Raw genomic sequence first — 26305 nt, 5'->3', positions numbered from 1 at the left:
ATAATCTGTGGTGGACTTCAAGGACAAAAATATTGAGACTAAAGCAAGGTGTTTTCTAGATAAAATTACTACTAACAAATACAAATGGAAAAAAAACATTAAGCTAAACAGTAATAATTTATATGATTATGTGATTACTGATGATTACTTGATGAAAAAACTTTATAAAATAGCTGCTCTAGGCATCATATTCATCTTTGTTTCATGTGACCTCTTCGATCTTCTGCTCTAAATAGAGTGTGTCTACTTCCTCTTCAGTCGCCCCAATCCTTAAAGAGGAAGTAAACTCTGATGGGTTTATTTCCTCTTTGATTCCCTGCAAAGGTAAAGCATAATGGACTACTATGCATCACATAGTAGTCCATTATGTGTCACTTACCTGACACAGGAGCCATCAAAGTCACCGCTGTCCCCTTGTGTACAGAGCCTCCATCTTCTTGGTGGGTCTCGCTGCTCCGGCGCTGTCATTCGACGGGAGCCGCCACTCGCGGCATATCGCCGTTAACAGCCGTAGACAGCGGTGCCTGTCTTTTGGCAAATATCTCCTAAACCATGTAGGTTTAGGAGATATTTCTTGGACCTACAGGTAAGCCTTAATCTAGGCTTACCTGTAGGTCAAAGTGGTTTGTAAGGGTTTGCAGCCACTTTAATACATCACTATTACTTCCTGCTGACCAAATTACTCTGACTGGACAATATGAATTCTTTTATTTCAGAAAAATGCAGGCAGTTGGATTGTCTGTTAGCATTCAAGGATAGTTTAATCCTCTTTCAACATAGATAAGGAACAACATTAAAATATACATGCAATTTACAATCGTGGCGAAGTAGAAATCACCTATATGAATGTTCCATACAACTGATTAGTGGATGTTTAGCGATCTTCTCATTATTTACCACAGGAAGTTTGGCCTGATGTCAGGAAATTCATCTGGCAAAATGTCCAAACTGACAAGATCTTTTAAAAGTTTGACATAAGGGATGATTTACTAAAGTAGAGCCCTAATTAAGTGTATGTTAAATAAGGGGAACTCAAATTACGGAAAGGAAATTTAGTCATGATTGTATGACTAAACACAGCTAAGTTTAGTGACTAAATCCCATAAATTCATATAAAGTTTTTTCACTGTATATTTTTTTCATTTTTCATGCTCCAAATGTGTTTAAAATGTATAATATCACTACCTATGACCATCCTAAAAGTACAACACAGTCATACTCAGCTATAGGTCAATTAATTCAACAATAACTTTGTTATTAATTATCATGCAAGGTGAGGCATCATGACAAATAAGGCTTTCTTTTGGTGATATTGTCTTAAAAATGTTTTTTTTTTTGGGGGGGGGGGGGGGGGGGGGAAGGGTGAGGGAAACAAGATTTTCTTTTGCTTTTGGTCATATGTGCTTCAAAGAGTTAATTTTAAAACAAGTGTCATTATAGGTTTATTTTACCCTACAAGTTGTTCTATTTATTCTGACACCAAAACGATCTTTTTGGCCAAGCTATTTACTTTATTTAAATTATATTGTGGAGTGCTTTTTATAATTCAGTTTGTATTTCTTTTTTTCTAACATTACAAAAATACTATAGAATGAAATCAATGAAACATAAAAAATGTATGTGAACAGTATAAACTTAAAAAAGACTAAAGAGAGTAGATAGTGGACAGAGTTTTTAAGGCTAGTTATAGATAACACTGGTTTAACCACTTCAGCTATGGAAGGTTTTACCCCCTTAACCTTCTTAGCGTTATTCCTAAGTGTGGCTCAGGGTGAATTTTCCATACCAAAAGCGGTAACCTTGTGCCACACTCGAGGCTGCATCGCAGTATCCAGGGAAAGTTACTTACCTTGTCCTCAGGATCCTGCGATGTCCCCCTGCTGTGTTTTCTGCTCGATGTACAGTATGCTGGGCTCTGTTCCCTGCGAGCGTTGTGACGCATGGAGACGGAGCCTGGCAGGAAATTCAAAAAGTGCAAAAAACAGAACGGATACAGTACACTGTAATCTTACAGATTACATTACTGTATCAAATTATTTTGCCTCCCTTTTGTCCTTAGTGCTTTGTCCAGTGCCCTGCATGCAGTTTTATATTATATATACTGTTCTTTTTGCCTGGAAACTGGAGAATGTCCATAGCAACCAAAAAGTGTCCCTTTAAGTCAAAAACAGTTTTAGACCAGCTAGAAAACAGCGATAGTAAATTAGAACACTTGCATAATTGAGCGATAGTGATTCGTGGGGAAAGTCGTCATCAGACACAGCGACAATTCTGCAACTGAGCAAATTTCAGTGTTTTTGAGTTGCTTACATTATTGAATACATTTTATTATTAATATTATTTTTGATAATTATTTATAGTTATTATATTATAATTTATGATTTTGTGTTACAAAGTTTATCATACTCGGGATGTCTACTAGACTCTTGTTTGGACAGATTTAAGTTATTCCTAAGAATTATAGGCCTACAATATAAAACAGCAAATTTCCATGCGAAACAATGTACTGCTTTCAGCATCAAAAATCTGACATAATCATACCGCCAGGGAGGTTAATGACCAGAGCATTGTTTGCGATTCGGCAATGCTTTAACTAACAATTTAGTGGTCGTGCGATGTTTTACCCAAATAAAATTGACGTCCTTTATTTCCCACAAATAGAGCATTCTTTTGGTGGTATTTGCTCACCTCTGCGGTTTTTATTTTTTGCGTTATAAATTTTGAGAAAAAAACAATATTTTTAACTTTTTGCTATAGTAAATATCCCACATTTATTTTTGAAAAAACACTTTTGTTCCTCAGTTGAGATCAATGTATATTCTTCTACATATTTTTGGTAAAGAAAATTGCAATAAGCATATATTGAATGGTTTGTGCAAAAATTATAACATTTACAAAATAGGGAATAGGTTTATGGCATTTTTATTATTATTTTTTTTTTTACTAGTAATGGCGGTGATATGTGATTTTTATCGGGACTGCGACATTGCAGCCGACAGTTCGGACACTTGTGACACTTTTTTGGGACCAGTGACATTTATACAGTGATCAGAGCTAAAAATGGGAACTGATTACTGTGTAAATGTCAATGGCAATCAGGGGGTTAACTGTGTTCCCTATGAGTGTTTTTAACTGTGGGGGGGGGGGGCTTACTGAGACATGACAGAGATCACTGTTCCCGACCACTGGGAGCAGTAGATCCCTGTCATGTCACCTGTTGAGGCACATGTCAGTCACCTGCTGCTACACTAAACCTCTCCCTGGCCTCAGATCAAAAACAAACAGGCCTAGCTCATAGCTAAGATTGCCTAAATTTATCTGCACTGGCAGTAAAAACACAAACACTACTACTTAAGGTAGAGAATGCTACACTCACCCCCTACCAGAATACAGCTGGTACCCAGCAGAGGAAAACAATTGAAAAATGGCTCCTGGGCCCAGGAGCAAGGGCATCCCATGTAATAAGTTGGATGGGGGAAGGGAAACAACTTGGACAGGGCTATGGTACAAATAAATTACATACAAAAATAAATATATACAATTTCTGTCACGTATATACACTGTACGTCATCACTATACAACCCTAGCTACAGGTCCCTGCATGAAACACTTTTGGACCAGAGCATTCCTCCCGTAGGAAAAATAGTCTGCTCACTGAATTCTTATCCTCTGGAATGATGGAGATGGACAGCCATCTCATTCCTGAAAATCCTAAAAGAAGACAAAACTCATAATATCCTACACTTGCATGCTAACTGTACATCACCACTGAAAGGGGGCTATGATCCTTCCAGCAGAGAAATCAAATCAACACCACATTTCTGTCATGTATATACACTGTACATCATCACTATACAACCCTAGCTACAGGTCCCTGCACCTAGACACATGAAACACGTTTGTACCAGAGCATTTCTCCCGCAGGAAAAATACTCTGCTTACTGAATTCTTGTCCTCTGGAATGATGGAGATGGACAGCCATCTCATTCCTGAAGATCCTAAAAGAAGACAAAACTCATAATATCCTACACTTACATGCGAACTGTACACTGTAGATCACCACTGAAAGGGGGTTATGGTCCTTCCAGCAGAGAAATCAGGCACACAGGGTGGCAGGCATGGGCTGTTCCTGCAAGAAAAATTAAAAAAAAAGGAATACCACACACAACTCTGCCACTTCCCTGCAGTCCTTGTGGCTGTTTCTATGATGGCTGTACAGCACAACAGTCCTTCTCACACATAGAAGCGGGGATCCAGCAATCCCCTCCTGCCATCCCCTTCCTCTCTGACAGACTGAATGGCTCCTGGTAGGCTGACCTCCCTTTACAACGAGGTCTCGGTCCCTGTAAATGGCACGTCCCAGCTTCCATTCCTCCCGAATTTCCATAAACCAGGCCCAGGCATCACTCTCTCTCTCACAAAGGCTTTGGGATGTGCAGAAAATCCCAGACAAGGTCATTCTCCCACTCTCCCCGGGAGTTCTCCATGATGTCCATTATCTGGGAGGGGACATATGGGTAGTTCAGACCCCACTCCAGAGCAACCTTTCTCTGTATCCCCCTCTGGAAACGAGAAAACCTTGGCAATTCGGGATCTCATCGCCCACTACCTGTAGGTGGGTGTTCTGGTCTGGGTAGTTGAGGGTCGGCTTGCAAAGAGTTTGTTGCAAGGGACAGGGGTCCATATTGTGGTGTGAGTATCTTCTCCTGCCTCTGACTGGGTCTCTGTGGGATGGGAACCTCCTGTGTCCCACTCCTCCTCTTCAGAACTCTCTTTAGGGGATGACCATTCAAACAGTCCTTCCAAAGATCCAAACTTTTCCAGGATTCTGGGAGAACCCCAATCTATGATCCAGCCCTCGCTTACCTCATCCAGCTCACCTGGAGGCACACCTCGCTCTAGCATGAGCTCTTTCCAAGGAGGCACAGCAAGGGACTTAAGAGCTGGCCAGCTCTTCAGGGATGTCATCCTGCTCCTGCACACTGGCACATGCAGTTGCCAGGCCCATGGCCAGGCCACAGGTCGTGGCAGCATCCTCTTCGCCACATATGTCCTTTATCTTCACCGAGGGATCGCTAGGCCACAACACCTCTCTGCCTCTGGCAGGTGATCTTTGGCCCTCTGCGGCTGTGGTGTACAAGGCCCTGAAGGCAGGTTAAGATTATAGTACCGCGGCTCCTGCTGGACGGATCCCAGTCTGGTAAGTGGCTCCGCACAATGGCCGGACCGGGTCCAAGCAGTCACTCCCACCATTGAGAATCCAGCACCCCGGGCAGAGAAAACACAGCCACTCCATCAATCACTTCCATGGTGAGCCCTCAACAAAGCTCCAGCCGGATGCCAGTAATCACCAGCACCCGCTCCTACACATCAGGAAACCACTGCAATGTGGGCATCAGCTGATTACCCTCTGCCATCTTCAGCTGCTTTGCAGTGTCTGCTGCTAGCCGGGACCTGTTAGTTTCCTCGAGGGCATGGCTCCACCCTCCAACTCCCCGTCTGCTCAGCACCTGAGGAAATTATTAGCAGGCTTCATTCTGCACGCACTGCGTTGACCCCTGGTGGAATAAACTGGAGTTTGCAGGCATGCTGATGCTAGCAGGTTTTGCCCAGACATATTGCTTGATGCAGACTGGGCCCCAGTAACTAGAGACTGATAGCAGGTGTATTGTCCAGTGGTTGCTTATGGCAACAATAAAGTCAACAACCGATGCCTCCCTGTAAAGGACTGACTTAAAGTAGTCCCGCCCACAGGAACCCCCAGGCTACTTCCTATCACCCGTGGTAACAGTAGACATTCTCACACACACTTTACTATTTTCAAGCAGAAGTTTGGAGTAAAGTTCAGGTTTCCTGTAATCCTGTTGGAAATGTCCATGCGGAACAGAGCAATGGACATATTTGTAATCCATGGGCGCGATCACCCGCTGTGGTTGCCACGGGTGACGGCACATTTTTTACAGTCACTGAACTGCAGGATTGGTACAAATGTCCGGCCCAGTACTGATTGGGGTGACTGGGTAGCAGGAACAACAATACTGACAATCCTGGATGGTTGCTATTGACAACAACACTTGTAAAGCTGAATTGCAGGCAAACACACAAGTCTTTTCCCTTAGTTGAATCCTCTATGCAACAGGACAAGCCAAGTCCCTCCTTCTGCATTGCTAGGGGCGATAGCCAGCAGTTTATCCATGATGGTGAATCTCAGTGGGGCCTCCAAAATGTAGTAGTGCCCCTGTGGGGTCGCTGCGTATTTCAGCATCCACACATCTCCCTGCTGGTCAGACATCCATTTTTGGCATACTTCCTTCAGACCATGAAGTCCCTTGCTTGTTTTTGTTGTTTTTATTAGGGGATTAAACTTGGATGGGGAAAAGGGACATGGGATGCCAAAATGATGAATCTTTAGTAATGGAAATAAATGTAGTTGAATCTAAACTGACAGTCTCTGCTACTTTACATCTCCTCCAGCACACTACTTGAGATCACTTTCTTTCCTCTCACTGTCCAGTTCTAGATTCCTGTCACCGTTAGCACATGGCTAGGCCTCACTCTGAATAAGTCCTAACATTTTCCTAGCAGCCATTTTAGATGAAGAAGGTAATTGTGTTAACTGATCCTTGGTGGACTACTGGTCCCAACCTGTCCGATGCAAGTCCTGCCAACCCTTCTGACTGCAGCAACTTAACCTCCCTGGCGGTATGATTATTTCAGATTTTAGGTGCTGAAAGCGGTACAATTATTTTGCATGAAAATTTGGCGTTTTATATTGTAGTCCTGTAATTCTTAGAAATAACTCACTTAAATCTGTCCAAACCAGAGTTTAGCAGACATCCCGGGTATGATAAAGTTTGAAAAATGTAATCACAAGTTATATATAATAAATAACTATAAATAATTATACCAAATAATAATATAATAATTATAAAAATTATTCAATAATGTAACCAAATCAAAAACACTGAAATTTGCTCAGTTGCAGAATTGTCACTGTCATTACTTTTCAGTATTTGATGACGGATCTCCCCACAAATCACTATCGCTCAATTCTGCGAGTGATTCTAATTTATTATTGCTGTTTTCTAGCTGGTCTAAAACAATTTTTGATGTAAAGGGACAGTTTTGGTTGCTATGGACAATCTCCAGTTTCCAGGCAGAACTAACAGTTTTTATAATATAAAACTACATGCAGGACACTGGAAAAACCACTAGGGACAAAAGGGATGTGAAATAATTACATACAGCAATTTAATCTGTAAGATTACATTATACTGTATGTAATGTGTATGCTTTACTTTTTGAATTTGGCACCGTTCTCCATCCCCGTGCGTCGCAACGCTTGCAGGGAACGGAGCCCGGCGATATGATGAATCGAGCGGAGGACGAGCCACTCGCACAGCGGGGGGGACATAGATGGACCCAGAGGACAAGGTAAGTAAACTGATCCTGGATCCAGCGATGGCTATGCTCCCAGCTGTCTTCCTCGTGCTCCTGTTCCAGGACACCTCTGAATGACCGTGTAGTGAGAGCCTCCCTCCCAACTCCTGAGTTCCAGGCCTGAGGTACACACCCCAAAAAGTGGGTCCCTCAAGGGCCCACCACAGCCTAACATGCCATCATTCAGTTCTTCCACCCGATAACTCCTCCCCCAGCAGGCTGGGTATATATACTAGATCTGCTCCCTGCCAATCCTAGTTGGGGATTGGTCAGGGCTCCCAAATACAACTCATGTCACTCCAGCACTCTGCCCTGCCTCTTTTCCCGAACATTCTCACTGGAAACAGAGGAGGCGCCCAAGAGCTGAGGCACATGTCAGTCACCTGCCTGCCTAAATTTACCTGCACTAGCAATAAAAACACAAACACTACTCTAGCACCTACCTAAGGTAGAGGGTGCTAAATATATATACAGTATTACTTGTACTATTCCCTTTTTTAATATATGTTGTACGGCATCATAGGAGTTGATGCAGCAATAAATAACTTGAACTAGTGGACTTACAGACTTACAGGCAACATATGTGCTGCGTTATCAGTTAAGAGGCAGCGGCTTGAAACCGCAGTGCCTGGTGGAAGCGTGTGCAGTTTTGAATGTATGAACTACATGAGGACATGTCAAAGAAATGATTAACTGGTTTCCTAATATATGTAAAACCTTGGTCTGAACAATATATTTATTTTACTTTGGGATTTAGCTAATCCATCTGCTATCACATTTGACAAAACAAGATTTGTTTTAATGTTAAATCACATATGTTCTAGAGATTGGAATGAATACATCATAGTTTACTTTTGCAATAACCTGCAGTAACCTACACAAACAAGTGGAACTAAGCTAAAAAAAAAGTTTCCATTGACCTACAGTTTGTACAGATGATTTAGGCCTCATGCATATGGACACTGAGAAGCTGAAAATATGCGAGGCATACAATTCTGGGCATTTTTCTGCACTCGAGGAGCCACAGGTGAACAGCCAACCATACACAAGAATGGCTGTACACACCTTTCCAGATGTTTTGCATTAAGGAAATACATTGTATGCATATGTGCAGGTAAATGCAGAAGCACAAAAGCACCAATGTTTACATGAGAACGGCCACATACAGTGATGGGCGTGGGAACAGAATTTTACACCCAGCATATTTTCAGCATTCTACAGTCCATGTGCATCAACTGCTGTGAAATTTTAAAATAAAGTACACCTTTATACTGATATTTACAGTATAACCACTTCAGCCCCAGACCATTTTGCTGGTCAAAGACCAGACCACTTTTTGCGATTCGACACTGCAAAATTGATGTCCTTTTTTTCCCACAAATAGAGCTTTCTTTTGGTGGTATTTGAACACCCCTGCGGTTTTTATTTTTTGCGCTATAAACAAAAATAGAGCGACAATTTTGAAAAAAATGCATTATTTTTTACTTTTTGTTATAATAAATATCCCCCAAAAATATATAAAAAAACATTTTTTTCCCTCAGTTTACGCCGATACGTATTCTTCTACATATTTTTGGTAAAAAAAATCGCAATAAGTGATTATTGATTGGTTTGCGCAAAAGTTATACCGTTTACAAAATAGGGGATAGTTTTATGGCATTTTTATTAATAATTTTTTTCTAGTAATGGCGGCGATCAGCGATTTTTATTGTGACTGCGACACATCGGACATTTTTGAAACATTTTTGGGACCATTGTCATTTATACAGCAATCACTGCTATATAAATGCAGTGATTCCTGTGTAAATGACACTGGCAGTGAATGGGTTAACCAGTGGGTGGCAGTGTAGGGGTTAAGTGTTCCTAGGGGTGTGTTACTAACTGTTGGGGGCTGGGCTTTAATTCAGTGAACACTGATCTCTGCTCCAATCACACGGAGCAGAGATCAGCGTCACTAGTTTCTAGGCAGAACGGGGAAATGCTGTTTACAACGACATTTCCTCGTTCAGCCGCCCCATGAGACGATCGCGGGTATGCCCGCGGCGATCGAGACCACAGGACCTGCGACCAGACTCACGGGGGTCCCAACCAGCACGCGAGCACGCCGCCAGTGGCGCGATTGCGAACGCAGGGCGGCATTAAAGATTTGACGTACCTGTACTCCAATATGCCTGCCCTTGCCATTCTGCCGACGTACATCGGCGTGCGCTGGTCGGGGACTGGATAATAACACATTTACATAAAGCAAAATTACTTATGGATTGGACTTATGCACTTGTGGATTGACTATATATAGAAACTAGGGTATGACTACAATAAAAAAAAATATGTACTGGTATTTGACTCATGGTGCTGAGAAACTTAAAGTCAATATGCCTTTGGGGTGTGTGTGTGTGTGGGGGGGGGGGGGGGGGTGTAAATTATATTCGTTATATTCAAAAGTTACCATATTTAAATGCTCATTGAATGCATAAAGACAGATTATTTGCTCATAACCATGTTGTGAGGCCTAAAATGAATCTGTCAGGACAGAAGTATGGGAGCAGTTTTTGGTGACTTGTTTTTAATGGTTGGATGGTCCCGCACTACCACCTGAATCAGTGATCAGGAACAAACATATAGGTGATCAGGAACAAACTGGAGCACGCAAAATCTGGTGCAGCTCTGCACAGAAACAGAGAATCAGCTTCCAGGTGTTTATGTCAACTCCTAACTGAACAAACTGAAGTTAGAAGCTGATTGGCTACCATGCCCAGCTGCACCAGATTTTGAGTGCTCCAGTTTTACTAAATCTCCCCCACTGACTTTCCAAGTAGTGAAGGCAGTATAATAATTAAAACCCATTGGAGTTGATTTACTAAAGGCAAATAAACACTTTGCAAGTACAGTTGCTCCAGAGCTTAGTAAATGAGCAGAAGCTCTGCTGACTTCCATCACCCAATCACATTCAAGCAAACATGCAGTTGCTTTCATTTTCCTTGCATGTGATTGGTTATTCTTTGCAAAGTGAAGCTTTGTCTTCTTTACCAAGCTCTAGTGTAACTGCACTTGCAGAGTGCACAGCCTTTACATCAACCCCAAATTATCTTCAAGAACAAGTCATCAGTGGTAGCTGTGATATTTCTTCTATTGTAATCCCCTTTAAAGTCAAACTCTGAGAATAAAAATGTTCATCTAAATATATTCCTCATTAGATACAAATAATATAAATATCAATTTGTACCAAATGCCTTTGCAAATCCAGTTATCACCTTGTAAAAAAAAAAAAAAGAAGCAGCAATGACTGAGCTTAATGCAGCTTTTGCACAGAAACATTTTCACATTGGATTACTGTACATATCTGGAAGAAGTACACAAGCACATGAAGATTCAAGTGAGAATGCACATGGCTTTTGTATTTATAAAATGTTTGCTTATCCCGGACTTCATCTTTAAGCATACAAAAATCTAGGTATAGCCAAGAAGTCGGAAGGAAGGAAATGTTCACTCGGTATATTACATCATTATCAAACCTGGAAGTAGGCTGCTTTATACATTTGGCATTGTCTCTGCTGAGCTGAAATCACCACAATATAATGGACACATTCTTGAACCTAGAACATATTGTACTGTGTTTATTGCACATTTCATGTACTCTACAAAGCTGATTGAGTACTTGTACTGTCATTCCCTCCTTCGAGGTTTGTAGTAACGTTAGCTACTTCAATTCTGGATATGTTTTCTTCTATACCTATATATTAATTCAGAACTTTTAGGTTTTGTTAATTTAAAACTTTTAGGTATTTTTAATATATAATACACAATAGCAATGTTTATGCTACTCTAGTACATTAAAGAATCCCTTAACATCACTTAGTTGCTTTTTTAGTCTGTTGCTTTTATAAGAAAATAAAGAATCACCAGGCTGAAACATTTCTTAAATGGGATTTTAGTTTTATCACACAAAAATGTTTTTTTTATTGTGAACTACAGTAAAAGGAAAGAAAATGCTATTTTAGAGGATTTTATTTTATTGGACTTTGAAATTTCTGCAAAAGGATATGAGTGATGAGATGAGAGGTAGTGGTAAAATATCATTTTTTACTACATCCTGTTTGCGAAATGTTTATTTACTTCAGTGCAAGGTCAGGCTATGCCATACTTTTCACACGAAATTGTCCTTTTTTATATTACACTTCAGCCTGCACAAGCATTAAAAAGTAGAGCGAGAACATTTAGCAGGTGACTTTTTTCAGGATGACATTATTTATTTTGTCATAAGCAGCCTTTAGAAGTAAGTTCTCAGACTAAACACGTGTAGACTTGGGCTCGGGACAAAATGAAGCATTAAAAGGCAACCCAAAACACTAATCTTTGTGTGACAATTTTTTTTTAAAAAGTAACATTCATACAGTGCCTTGCAAAAGTATTCACCCCTTGGCTTTTTACCTATTTTGTTACATTACAGCCTTTAGTTCATGTTTTTTTTTTTTTTTTATCTGAATTATATGTGTTGGATCAGAACACAATAGTCTAAGTTGGTGAAGTAAAATTAAAAAAATCTATACATAAAACGATTTTTCAGAAATTAAAAACTGATAATTGGCACGTGAGTATGTATTCACCCCCTTTGTTATGAAGCCCATAAAAAGCTCTGGTGCAACAAAGGCTTCAACAAAATTGGTCAGAAAAATAGGACAGAGCCTTAGGGTACCCTGCTCACAGCAACAGACCATTCTGAGTACACATTATTTATCAGCAACCTTTGGACACACTGTAACCAGTTTTCTATCCAGGTACATACAGTATTGTCCATGCCAACAGACCTCAATTTGTAAACGAAGTGTTTGTGGTGAACTGTAACATTTGCTTTGGCAAAATCCAGATACACCATGTCCACAGGTCTTCCTGTATCTAGATGGCAGCTCATTTCCTCATAGAATGTTAACAGATTGGTCTGGCGATAACTATCATTCATAAATCCCTGCCGATTATGATGATAATGTTTCATAAGCAAATTATAGGATATAGTCAATTAATATCCCCTCCAATAGTTTACATACATTTGATGTTAGGCTGCTGGTCTTTAGTCTATAGGTATATCTCTTGGCTCTTTTTTAAATATTGGTACCACGTTGGATTTTTGACAGTCAGCTGGTACCATTCCAGTTACTAAGCTGCCTTTAAAAATTATTAATAACAGTCTGGCTATAACCTGGATAAGTTCTGAGGACTCTCAGGTGTAAGCTTTCCGGTCCTGGTGATTTATTCATGTTAAGTTTTTCAAGTCATTTTTGGACACCGTCTTCTGTTAATCACAAGGTTACATTCCTTGTTGAGTTACTAACAACACGGCTATGATTATTATAACCCTCCTTCTTCTTTGTAAAAACTGAAGAGAAAAATGCATTTAATACAGCTGCCTTCTCTTTGTCATTTGTAACCAACTTCTTCTGATCATCCTTTATGTGGGCTAATATGTTCTGACCTCACTTTCCTACTATTAATATATTTTAAAAAAGTGGGGATTTTCTTTTTACTTTCCTCCGTTATGTTCTCTTTTGGTCTGTGTTCTCTTACTATAAAATTCACTATAAAAAGACTCAAAAGAAAAATCATACACAGTAACTTCTATCTGCCTTCTTGGTGGTGCCATATTTTATTCATTTGTTTTGGATGGGCCACATGCTTGGTAAGCCTATGTGCCAGGAGGCAGAGGATCCCTAGTGAATAACTGAAGCTTTAAAAAAGAGAATTTCAGTCACCAGTGTAAATAATTCAACTTTTATTTAAAAAGATAAAAAAATTGCTTTAGTGGAAACCTGTCCTATATGAAATATGGTACTGCTGCTGCTGTCTTCTTTCTGAAAATGCTAGTTGTCTGGCCATCTCTGACTTATATACTTTTAGTCACTTACCTGTAACAAGTATGCACCAAGTGAAGTCAGAATTCTTACTTATGACAGCCAGGCAACTAATATATTCAAAAGTAGAGTTAAAACAATGGTAGCTGCTATCTATCTATCTATCTATCTATCTATCTATCTATCTATCTATCTATCTATCTATTTATCTATCTACTATATGCTATTTATTACATACACTAAGGTGTTTTGCAAAAGTAAATGTGAATATATTTATTAAAAAATATAAAAAACAAATGTGTTGCACTGTTTATTTAAATTACTAATCTTACCACAATATGCTCAAAATAAATACAACATTTTGTAAACAACTACATTAATATGTTTTGTAATAAATACACAATTATTAAACCAAGGGAATATCAGTAAAGTGATATAGTGAATTCACAAAGTCCAGTGTGGATAATATCACAAAATCGCAAAGAATGATGTCTTCATGTGTTAAGCTGCCCTGGGTAGCACTGTTCTACAGCAGTCAAATGTCTGTGTTTGTTACGCAATTACAAATTGGAAGGGCCTTTAAAAGATTTAACTTGTCTGGCCTTTGAATTACTAATATCCAACAAATTGCTTCCTCTACCTCTTAAATGCTTGGGAAACCGCCACTATAATATATTTTGCACTCAAAGCTTAACAGGACAATATATTATGCCTGCAGAGCAGCTCAGAGCATGATTAATTAGTTGTGACCATAAAAAGGCAGATGTTCTGAAACCTTTCTCCTTTGTCAAGCTCCAGAGATGTGGAGTTGACCAGGCCTTGCATTGATAACAGGAAAACTGATTATTAGCGGGGTTATCTTTTTAAGTGGGAAATTAAGAACCACTCAAGTTAAGGCAGGAGCAGATAAGAAAACTTAATGTGCTGTAAATTCTTCAGCATTTTGATGGATTTTATCAGCCAGCCCCGAACGCTGATGGGTATAATCCAATATAAGATAACAATGTCTGTACTTAATGCAGCACTGTGTTATCTTTGGAAACAGTTAACTGGTAAGGGCAAAACCAGTCATTTTTATTTTAATCTTCAGAACTTTCATTTCCCCAAGCTTTTGGAAGCTGTATTTACTCATGTAATCATGACCTTTACAGTTTTTTTTCTGGTGAATAAAGCTTGCCATATATATTAGGCAGCAGTCAAATACAAAATTTAACCACCTACATTTGGAAAGGTACTGTAGAAATTCTACAGTTAAATTATTTATAGGCGTGGTATCAAACGCATTTAATGTATAGGCAAAACAGTTTTTGCACATTAGTATAGAGTAGAGAAGGAACCCTATCAAGTTCAAGATTCACTATCTCTATTTGCTATACTTAGCACTGATCCAGGACTGAAAGTGAAGCCTCGTACACACGATCAGATTCTCTGACGGGTGATGTGTGATGACAGGCCGTGTGTATGCTCCATCGGACAATTGTCGGATTTTCCGCGGACAAATGTCTGTTGTCGGATTTTCCATGCGTGTGTACACGAGTCTGTCAGTCAAAAGTCCAAAGTACAAACACGCATGCTCGGAAACAAGGATGAGCCAGAAGCGGTCGGTTTTGTAAACTAGCGTTCGTAATGGAGAATTAAAATTTGTGATGTGGCAAATTATGAAATCTCGAAATACAGCACACATTCTCTTCTTTAATGGGATAATAATGAAGCTGCTTTGCTGATGATACTGATGGAGTTATTGCAAATTCATTTTCAAAGGCTTTTTTTTTCTAATGATATCAAGAATAATATTATTATGCTTTTTTATTTTTTTATTTGGGAAAGTGACCACAACACCGTTATCCTGTACTTTTTAAGATCAAAGATACAACTATGTTGGTGTCCCTTGTCAATTTTTTATTTATTTTTTTAAATGTAACTGCCTACTCCCAAATTGTGAAACAATCCAATTGTGTGTACGAGGCTTGAGGAAAAATCCAAAAGTTATAGTTGGAGCATAAATATAGGGGAAATCTTCCAGTGGGTAAATCTGTTCTGGTGACCACTGTCTAAGAAGTGGATTCCCCTCACTTTGTAGAGATTTCATCCCAACTCCTGTTGCATCTTAGGGATAAGAAGTGAAAGAAAATCTCCCAATAGACAAACTGGGGTTTATTTACTAAAGCTGGAGAGTGCAAAATCGGGCTCACTTCTTTACAGAAACCAATCAGCTTACAGCTGCAGCTTGTTAAATTAAGCTTTGGCAATAAAACCTGGAAACTGATTGGCTTCTACGCAGAAGTGAGTCTGATTTTGCACTCGCCAGCTTTAGTAAATACACCCCACTGTCACATACCTGATGATGGAGCCTGATGTGAAGAGGTAGGCATCTCATACACCTGGAAAGTAGAAGGAGGCGTGTGACAGTTCTTACTAGGGGTGCAACAGATCAAAAAACTCATGGATCGGATCATTCCTTGGATCAGAGTCACGGATCGGATAATTTTTCGGATCAGCAAATAATAATTGAATTTGCAAAAACCTGTGAAATTTCCACCACCATATAGTCCCCACTGTAATATACATCTCCCCCACTGTAATATACATCTCCCCCATTGTAATATTGGCTGAGCATGGCTGGGTATCACCGAGTATGGCTGGGTATCGCAGAGTATGACTGGGTATTACCGAGTATTACAGGGTATGGCTGGGTATGGCCAGAGTATTGTCAGGGTATTGCAGAGTATTGCCAGGGTATTGCAGAGTATTGGCTGGGTATGGCAGAGTATTGGCAGGGTATGGCAGAGTATTGATAGGTATTGCAGGGTATGGCAGAGTATTGGCAGGGTATTGCAGGGTATTGGCAGGGTATGGCAGGGTATTGCAGAGTATTGGCAGGGTATTGGAAGGGTATTGAACGATGGCTGTGACTGCACTTGTCACAGAGCAGCACTGTGGGCTCTACAGATGCAGCCCACAGTGCTGCTGCCATCCGATCTCTCCCCTCCACTGTACAGATCTGTACACAGAGGGGAGAGGATGACGCCGGTTTCTTTACAAGTGATCGCTCTGATGGAGCGATTACATTGTAAACGCTGACGGGTGCACCAAGATGGCCGCCGATTCGGAACTAGGCCGAAGCCGCAGCCTTTCCTAAGGCCGAGACCGCAGAGCACTCTGCGGAGCGCGGTGTGTACCGATCCGAACGGGGTGACCCCTCCGGATCACGGATCGGTGATGATCCGTTGCACCCCTAGTTCTCACGGTATCAGATGCAGAGTCGTCTGTGTGTATCCAGATGCAGGTTGGACTGATGATGCTGAGTGATAGGGATGACAGGATAGCAGGTTACTGGCAGACAGACAGTAGGCACTTGGCAAGCTGAAAGATGGCTGAGCACAGATGAAGCCACGGGTTCAGGAAACAGAGTAGAGTCAGGCAAGCTGGGTCAGTAACTGGTAACTGGTAAGCAGGTCAGAAGCAAAACAGCAGACAGGAGAGTAGTCAGAGTCCAGGCCAGATTCAGTAACCGTGAGGGAGGTAGGCAAAGGGAACAGGCAGAGATGGGGTCCAAAGGCAAGGAGTCAGTACAGGTAGAGTTCTAGCGTGGTCAAGGCAGATCAAGTCTGCAATAGGAGATCAGATACAGGAATGGGTATCAGATATGCAGGAAACGCTGTAGACCATAAGGCAAGGTCCTAGTGCACCAGTGCTGTTTTAAATAGCCTGCTTGGTGCCTGTCAGTGGCAGGCATGTGTGCTGACATGCGTGCACATGAGCATGGCTAACAGGAATGTGTACATGCACATGAGAACAAGCATGGCGAACAGCAATTCTGCGCTTGCGCATACCTATGCACCGAAGCACCTTACACCTTTCCTAACAGACACACTGCAAAAAGGAACCTAACAAGGGATGTAACCTTTAAATACTCTATCCATATTTTAATTTATATAGTAGCATATTGTAAAGAACAGTGATATGCAGTACCCATAGTAACCAGTCATATACTGTACATGTTTTGATTTGGTTAACTACTCTAAACTGATGAAAGACTTTTTCTGCCTGTTTGCCATGTAGTATCTTGTGATTTTATCCGAAAGTATAATTGTATTTCTGGGTACATGCCACCATATTTATTTTAACCACCAACTTTTTATTTTCCTTTGAGATTTTAGCAGTGGGATGTATGCATCTGTCTCCTCCCACCTACCAAGGCCAATATGAAATAGTATGAATATTTACAAAAATGTGAGGGGTGTACTCACTTTTGTGAGATACTGTATATACAGTGTGTGTGTGTGTGTGTGTAGAATTTCACTTTGCCAATGCAATCGTGTCTGTAATATTCCTGTGTGTATAGAAGAACTATAGATTTATTGATCTGGCAATGATATTGGCACCTTCTTACACTAACAGAAGAAAGATGCCAGCAGTAACAGATGCTCCATTAATAGCTATTCTACTAACACATGAATGATCAAGGGTAGTCTCATAGATGCATCAACCCCAGATTCGGGGTGCCTTTTAATCATATTGGATCAGTTTTCCTTTTTTTTGTAAAACCGTATTAAACCAAAAAACAAAAAATGATTATATTGCAACCAATTTTTTAATCTTTTATCCCTTTCCTTTTACCTGTTTATCCGGCCAGTAATTCTGTTATTTTTTACATTTAACAGGCCAAGCTGTTCAGCAAAAGCATCAGTTAGAGGGTTGAGAGAAACCATTTAACACTGACAGGGTATTTACAATGGCCATTTTTTTAAAGCATTTATCCTAAAAAGAAAAAAAAATGTGGTTACTGCTTAAAAAGTGTGAGATGGAGTTTGGCCTTTATTTGCTACTTGAGTCCATCTAAATCTGCTAGGACATCTAACACTACCCTCTCCGTAGATTGACAATGCTGCTGTCCAAATGGGTGTGTGGGGGGGTTGGATTTACTAAAACTGGTGCAGCTGTGTATGGTATCCAATCAGCTTCTAACTTCAGCTTGTTCAATTAAAGTGGTTCTAAAGGCAGAAAATGGAAAATTGTATACTCACCTTTCCATAATTTTCCTTTCCTGACGCATCTTCATGGCAGCACACACTGGGTTGTGACTCCGCCCCCACAACCTGACAGGATTGGATTAACTATAAATTTGAAGGGGAGACACCCTGCTGCATTCTCTGTAATTATCATCACAAAAGAAACAGGGAGGGCAACTGTGTGCTGCCATGAAGATGCGTCAGGAAAGGAAAATTACGGAAAGGTGAGTATACAATTTTCCATTTTCCTGACGCCTTCATGGCAGCACACACTGGGAAATAACTCGCCAGTTGGGTGGGTGCAAGTAAAATAATATTTATTCCTTATAATGCTGAAGAATTGGCTCTAATGACGGAACTGCCGAAGTCGGCCATGGATAAATGAGCAGAATCCACCTTGTAGTGGGAAATAAAGGTATTCCTGGAGGACCACGTTGCTGCCCTGCATATTGTCTCTGGTGAGACCCTGCAATACGCTGCCCAAGAGGTAGCCACTGCCCTAGTTGAATGAGCCCTGATGTCTTCAAGAATCGCCGTATGCTGGGTGGAGTAAGCTTTTTTAATGGTTCTGACTAACCAGGATGCAATAGTGCATGATGAGGCGGCTTGCCCACGCCTGGTTCCATGGGGAGTGATCAAAAGAGAGTTAGTTTTCCTAAAAGAGGTGGTAGCAGTTAAGTAGTTCATGATGGTTGTTTTGACATCTAGTGGATGAGGATTACCCTGATCGTCCGTGAAGGATGGAAGGATGATGGTTGTAATGGAAGGAAGTTGCCACTTTGGGTATGAAGTGTTCGGAAGGTCTGAGGACTACTTTGTCAGAAAAGAGAACTAACTTAATGCTTGGATCTCCGACACTCTCCTAGCTGATGTAATCACAATGAGAAAAGACAGTTTTAAAGTCAAGTCCCATAAAGGATAGTTTCAAATGGAACAAACGGAGGAGAAGCGAAAGCATGGAGAACTATTGAAAGATCCCATAATGGAAAGACTGGCCTCCTGGGGGGTTTAATGTAAATTGGATTACCAATGGGTGGAATGCCCACTTAGTATCTGTTTTAGCTGACAGAGCTGAACCTTTAGGGTACTTAAGCTTAGACCCTTGTTGACCCCCGACTGGAGGAATTCCAGGACCTGACAGGGTTGCGGAGAAAGGGAATTCCATCCTTTCTGTTGTGCCATGAAGCAGAATCTTCCCCAAACCTTTGAATAGATGGTATTGGTAGTGGCTTTCCTGGCTTGCATCAGGGTTGACTTCATGAGAACAGCCTTGTGCTCTTAGTCTAGCCCTCTCAATCTTCAGGCCATCAGGTGCAATTTCTCTGATGCAGGATGTAAAAATTGACCTTGAGACAGAAGATCCGGAGTTATTGGGAGAGGAACTGGAGGTTGAAGGCTGAGCTGTAAGAGTCGTGAACCACTGCCTCCTCGGCCACAGTGGAATAATCGTAAATACTGTCACCGAAGATCTCCTAAGCCTGGATAGGAACCTCACAATTAACGGAGTTGGAGGGAAGTTGGAGGGAATATATACCCCAACTTGAAGTTCCATGGGTGAACTAGACAGTCCACTCCCTCCACCGATGGGAATTAACCTCTTAACCTCTTGACAGGAATCTGTGGCACTTGGTATTCGTCGGAGTGGCTGCTAAATCTACTTCCGGCGTTCCCCAGATTTCCGTAAGGAGGGAGAAAGTCCGAGGGTTCAACCACCACTCGTTGTTGGATAGCGTTTCTCGACTCAGGCAGTCGGGTAGTATGTTCTGTGCCGCTGGGACATACACTGCTTTTAAACTTGTTAGATGTATCTGAGCCCATTCCAAGATGGGCCGAACTTCTTCCATCAAGGTGGCACTCCTGGTACCCCCTTGCTTCTGAACATAAGACACTGCTACTTGGTTGTCCATTCGAATGAGCACATTCTTGTCCGTCAGAAATGGTGCAAATGCCCTTAAGGCATAAATGGCTTACCTGAGCTCTAAAATGTTCGAGTCCAAACCTTGAGCCTGAATATGCCACTGGCCCTGGGCTGCCTGGTCTTGATAGTGGGCCCCCCAACCGCTCTGGCAGGCATCCGAAGTGACTACTTCCGGGTCTGGAGGGAATATCGGTTTGTATTTCCTGAGATTGCTCGGGCACGTCCACCACCATATCGATTGCTTCACCGATCTGGAGATGAAGATGGGCTGACGCATTGAGACTCCATCTCACTGCCTGAGAAATGAGTTCTGTAAGGTTCTCATGTGTCACTGTGCCCATCGCACCATGGGTATGGTTGCGGACATGGACCCTAGTACACTCAGACAGACTCTGGCTGGTAAGTGATTCCTTGATAGCAGCTTCTGCATTTTCTGTATCAGAGGCCGGATCTTCTCTTGTGGGAGCTGTATCTTGTTTGTTTTGGTGTTTAGATCTGCCCCTAAAAATATCATAGTTTGTGTGGGTCGCAGACAGCTCTTTTCCCAATTGATTATCCACCCACTTCTGGAGGGTTGTAAGGAGGATCTCTCGGTGATGAATCAACGTCTTTTGATCCTTTGCTAAAAGTAGGATGTCATCCAGATAATGGTGGATGCGTAATCCCTTTTCTCTGAGGCAAGCCACCAACGGTAACAATACTTTTGTAAATGTCCTGGGTGCCGAAGAGATGCCGAATGGGAGGCACTGGAATTGGAAATGATGTTGGTTTATGGCTAACCGGAGAAACTTTTGAAAGGCCAGATGAATTGGTATATGCAGATAAGCGTCCGATAAATCTATTGAAAGCATCCAATCGCCCAGATTTATTGCTAGAAGTATGGATTGAAGGTTTTCCATTTTGAAAGCCTCCACTTTGATATCCTTGTTGAGCATCTTGAGGTCTAATACAGGACGCAAATCCCCTGTCTTTTAGCAGAAACAAGGAAGAGTAGAACCCTCTTCCCTTTTGGCATGATGGGACCTCCAGGATCGCTCCCTTTTGTTTCAATTCTGCTACGTACTTTACTAGCAGAATCCTTTGGGGTACTGAGGATGGTACTCTGGTTGCCTGGAAATGATTTGGTGGGAGTCTGTTTTAGAATTTCCACCTGTGTCCGAATCGGATTGTGGACAATGAAATAAATCCTTTATATGGTCTGACCAGATCTTGGTGAAGTTCCTTCTGTTCCCCTGTCGGGGTGGCCTTAGATTTCTGTATCCTTAGAAAAGAAGGTTTTGTGTTTTCCCAGTCCCTTCTAAATTTCCTACCAGGAGAGTAGGACCTGGACTCTCTATATTTGTCCGGAAGATTACGTCTGTAAACAGGTCCCTTCTGCGTCTTGGGTCTCCTGTCGGAGGGGATCAGGCCTGACTTCCCTCCTGTTACCTTGGATATGGCAGAGTCTAACTTGGCACCGAACAGATTTGCGCCATCATATGGAATTCTGCACCAATTTATTTTTGATGCTGTATCGGCCATCCACGGTTTGAGCCATAGCGCTCTTCTCGCTGTTACGGAGGCCAGCATAGCCTTGGCTGAAGATCTTATAATATCTACTGATGCCTCTGCTAGCTTGACTTCTTGCAGAGAGGAAATAATCTTTCCCATTTCAATGCCATCCTGTAGGTCTTTTCCTATTTTAGATGCCCATCCTGAGATGGCTGTGGCCACTGCTGCTGTGGTAATTGCTGGTCTACAGGCTCCCCCAGCCATGGAATATGCCTTCTTCAATTCTAGGTCCATCTTTCGGTCGAGCACATCCCGAAAGGAAACAGCATCCTCGATTGGTAGTGTGATGTGGCGGGTGAGGCGCATTAATGAGGAATCGACGATGGGAGCATTAATTAAAGGCTTCACTTTTGACTCTTTTAAAGGGTACATCTTGGCTAATCTGTTTGTAAGACTAGATCTTTTGTCAGACCTCTCCCACTCGTCTTTAATGAGATCCTCCAGCTCCACTATAAATGGGAAGGATAACGGATCTCTTTTTAGGTTTGGAAAATATTTCCGTATTTTCTGAGGTTCCGCCGCATCATCTTGCCAGCCGAATGCTTCTTTAACGCCCTCTGCAAAGGGTTCCACCAGGGAAAAAATCAAAGCCCACTGACATTTCCTGACCCTCATCTTCAGAGGAAGATTGTGATGCCTGAGTGAGATGGGGGTCTGCTGAAGATGTACTGGGAGCAGCTCTATCTAATGCTGGTGTTGTTGTTTCCAGTATGGACTCCCGCACTGATTCTCTTATGAGGTCTGTAGCAATTCTTGCATCTGCGACAGGCAAGTTATCTGGCAGTGCCGGAGCGCCGCATACCCAGCAAGCGTTTGCTGCAGGTTGGGTGTGGCGGCTTTGACATTGTGAGGAAGGAGATCTCCTGCGACTTGATCAGCTATGTTGTGAGTGGCTGGGTCTTCAGTGCCATGAAGGAGATCTTGAGCGGCTCCTGCGGGACATCCTGCTAGACGTATGGCTAGACCTTCTCCCATGGCTGGAACTTGCGCCTCTTGATCTAGACGAGCTGCCAAAAAAAATGCAGCATTTAACGTCTGGCACTCTTTTTTTCTCCCCTTCAATACTTACCTTGCCCGGTAAAGCCTCTTACCTAACTTGCTGATGGTGGTCTGCGTGGGCAGTGGACTCCATAGAGAAAAAGGGGTGAAGGACAGTCTGAGATATAGAGAGAAATAATGTGTACATATATACATATATATACACACACACACACATATATACATACACATACACACACACACAATTCACTTATAAATATAAATATATATATTATTTATTAACAAAGTTTATCTGCAAGAAACAATATAATAATAATAATATATATAGGAGTCCCACAGGGACTTACCTGGAGACTGCAGAGTGATCTACATGCAGAGGCAGCAACCTTCCTTAAGTTTTGCAGATTGCACAGCAGAATCACAGAGAAATACAGCTCTGTATTTGAAAATAGCGCCATTGTGGCGGCTAATTGACGCTCTGCGCATGCACAGAAGCGTCCCGAGTGTTCCGGCGCCATTTTGGATAAGGGAACACACATTGAAAACATAGGGGAAAAAAAAAAAAAAACACTAGCACTGCACGTGCTCAGAGTGGCCGAACGGCGCCATCTAGGCTGGAATTACAGCATAGAGAAAACACCACTGAAGGAGAAACAAACGGCGGCCATGACAGGGGACTACAAGAGACAGCAATCCCAAAGGTAGAGAAAAAAAGGGAATAAAAGATGGATATTATTTAAATAAGAGGAATTAATAGGCAAAGGAAGAAGGGGAGTCCACTGCAAAGGTAAAAAAAGCTTCTTTAAAGCTTTGTTAATGCCAGAAATCCAGTAGCCCCTTGAGACCACCAGAGCGGGGGTTCCCTCCATAGAAGCTCCTTTAGAGACTGTACAGGAGGGACTTCCAAACAGGAGAGGCTTGAACCTGCTGGGGCGAATGCGGTAGAGGCTTATTCATCTGTAACAGGAAAACTCCGTCCGTCCAACCTGTCAGGTGAGGATAAAAAAAGAGAATGCAGCAGGGTGTCTCCCCTTCAAATTTATAGTTAATCCAATCCTGTTAGGTTGTGGGGGCGGAGTCACAACCCAGTGTGTGCTGCCATGAAGGCGTCAGGAAAGTGTTTTATCTTAATGCATTCTATGCATTGAGATAAAAAAAAAAACCTTTAGTGTGCAGCAGCCCCCCTGATACTTACCTGAGCACAATGTATCATGTGAGCCTTGGCTGTCTGGGACTCTCCCTCTTGATTGGCTGAGACAAAGCATCTGGCGCCATTGGCTCTCGCTGCTGTCAATCAAAGTCGGTGAGACAATGAGGAGAGAGAGGGGGAGGCCGAGCCACGGCCAGCCAGAATTTGGAGCAGCTGTGCATGGCAACCAATAAGCTTCTTGCTTTCATTTTTAAAGCTTACTAAACTCAATTTCTTTTTTCATTAAAATAACAAACATGTTATACTTACTTGCTATGAGCATTGGTATTGCTCACAGCGGCCCCGATCCTCCTCTTCTGGAGTCCCCGGCGGCAATCTTGGCTCCTCCTCTTCTTCAGCAGGACTACCATAGCCAGCTGCTGGCTATAGGGAAAGGTAGTCTGCATGCTCCCGAGCTGTGTGTCTATGGAGCTGCTCTCCAAAGACTTACACAGCGGGACTTAGGCCCACCCCCACTTCCTCTGATTGACAGCAGCAAAAGCCCGTGGCTCCTGCTGCTGCTCGAATGCTGTGTAAAGTGTAAGGCTGGGTTCACACTGCTGCGGGGGGAGATCCGGATGTGATTCGCACCGCAAATCACATCCGATCTCCGTAGCGATGCGAGTTCAGCCATACAGATAGTATGGCTGAATTCGCATCGCTCCCGCAGCAAACTCGCACGGGACCCTTTTTGTGGTCCGCAACAGAATCGGATCGCATGGGGGTTCACACCATGCGATCCGATTCCTGTGCGAGTCGGCAGATCGCACTGCGATATGCGGACGGATCTGGGGGTGTCATTAACATATCATTGACACTCCCAGCCGTCCGCATAGGGCAGTGTGAACTGCCGGCGGGAGTAATGCGATGTGGAAAAACGCCGCGGATTCGCGGCGTTCCCGCATCGCAGCGGTGTGAACCCGGCCTAAAAGAGGGGAGAATAGATGCAGTCCTGAACAGTGCTGATCTCTTCTCCCTTATCTTCCTCTTCACATGGGGGGGGGGGGGGGCACAGGGACATTGAAAACATTTTTTTACCTTAATGTAAGCAATGCATTATGGTAAAAAAACGTTTTTAGGTTTAGTAACACTTTAACTGAACAAGCGAATATAGAAGCTGATGAGTTTCTATGCATAGCTGCTCCAGGTCTTGCCTGCTCCATTTTAGTACATTCCCACCTACGTTTGCTACTGGCTGGATCTTCAGGTGAAAAAATAAAAAATAAAAATAAAATGAAAACCAATGCAGTCACCATATTTCGGGATTGGTAAGATAAAATATATGCCATTTTTGGATTTTGGTTTTAGTAATCCTTTAGTTTATAAGATTTAAACTAGTAAGCTGTAATATATTACATTTTGTTTTGGGGTTTAGTCATGATCTAATCAAGAATGTGTAGGTTTGGATCATATTTCGTAAACATCCAAAAACATTTGAACTGAAGTTTTCTTTTAAATACCTAATAATAATAAAATAAAGATTGTACTCAGCTATTAAATAACTGCCCTATTAGTACTCTTGAAGAATACTGTAAGTCAAAACGGCATATATAGGTCATGCTGGAAGGTGTTTTTGCATTTTCTTTAAAGGATAGATCTGACAGAGAAGAATTCGACATAATGCAGATATGAATAATTTCCTTTCAAACTTTACTTCACAAGTGTGAAATCAGATTTATGAACCCATGGGAGAAACAAAAAGGGTGGTGTGTACTTTAATGTGCTTAAGAATAAACAAAATGAAGAAGACATACAGCAGGAATTTAAACAGCCTTGAGCTCTCAAGCTATATTCTTAACAAATGTCTGCTAGATCACAAAAATGTTCTAAATCTGAAGCCAGTTTGAAATGTTTAACTTATTAAAGAGAATTTTTATTATGTTGTGTACAGATGGCTGCTTACTCCATCCAAACTTTTGTGTTATTCTGCTGAAATATCTCTTTGTGTTGGCAAAAATAACAATGAAGGATTTTATTTTGCTTATCTGCTAGGAATGTAAAAACTTAAACCACTTTGGATGAATGATCCTGCTCTATTCACACGGATTACTGATTTGGAAAGTGCCCAAAACCCATTGGTCCCTTACATGATAGTTCCAGTTATAGATGGAAACTCATTAGAACTTTGTATGTGTATTTAAATGCAACCAGATGCTCAGTAGTTGGACCTGAAAACTGTGTTCCTTGAATATCTCAAAGCAGTAGTAGTGGTACATAGCAAGATATGGTAAATGTATTATCCAGTGGCTTAGACAGATTTCTTTTTAATTATATGAAGAAAGGACAGAGAGAAATAAAAAGTTCATCCATCTCCATCTCCAGGACAAATTACTAACTTTGTTAGATTTGAATT

At 41.7% G+C, this 26305-nt stretch overlaps 1 protein-coding gene across 1 annotated transcript in view; it reads left to right on the top strand.

The window, feature by feature from the left end:
- SCARF2 (scavenger receptor class F member 2) overlaps positions 1-26305 on the top strand; it is a 319293-nt gene that overhangs the window by 250457 nt on the left and 42531 nt on the right. The window lies entirely within an intron of this gene.

This window comes from Lithobates pipiens, unplaced genomic scaffold, assembly GCF_037356315.1.
Source record: "Lithobates pipiens isolate NorthernLeopardFrog02 unplaced genomic scaffold, aLitPip1_a1.2 Scaffold_3, whole genome shotgun sequence".
Taxonomy (NCBI): domain Eukaryota; kingdom Metazoa; phylum Chordata; class Amphibia; order Anura; family Ranidae; genus Lithobates; species Lithobates pipiens.
This window is presented reverse-complemented; position numbering and strand designations above follow the sequence as displayed.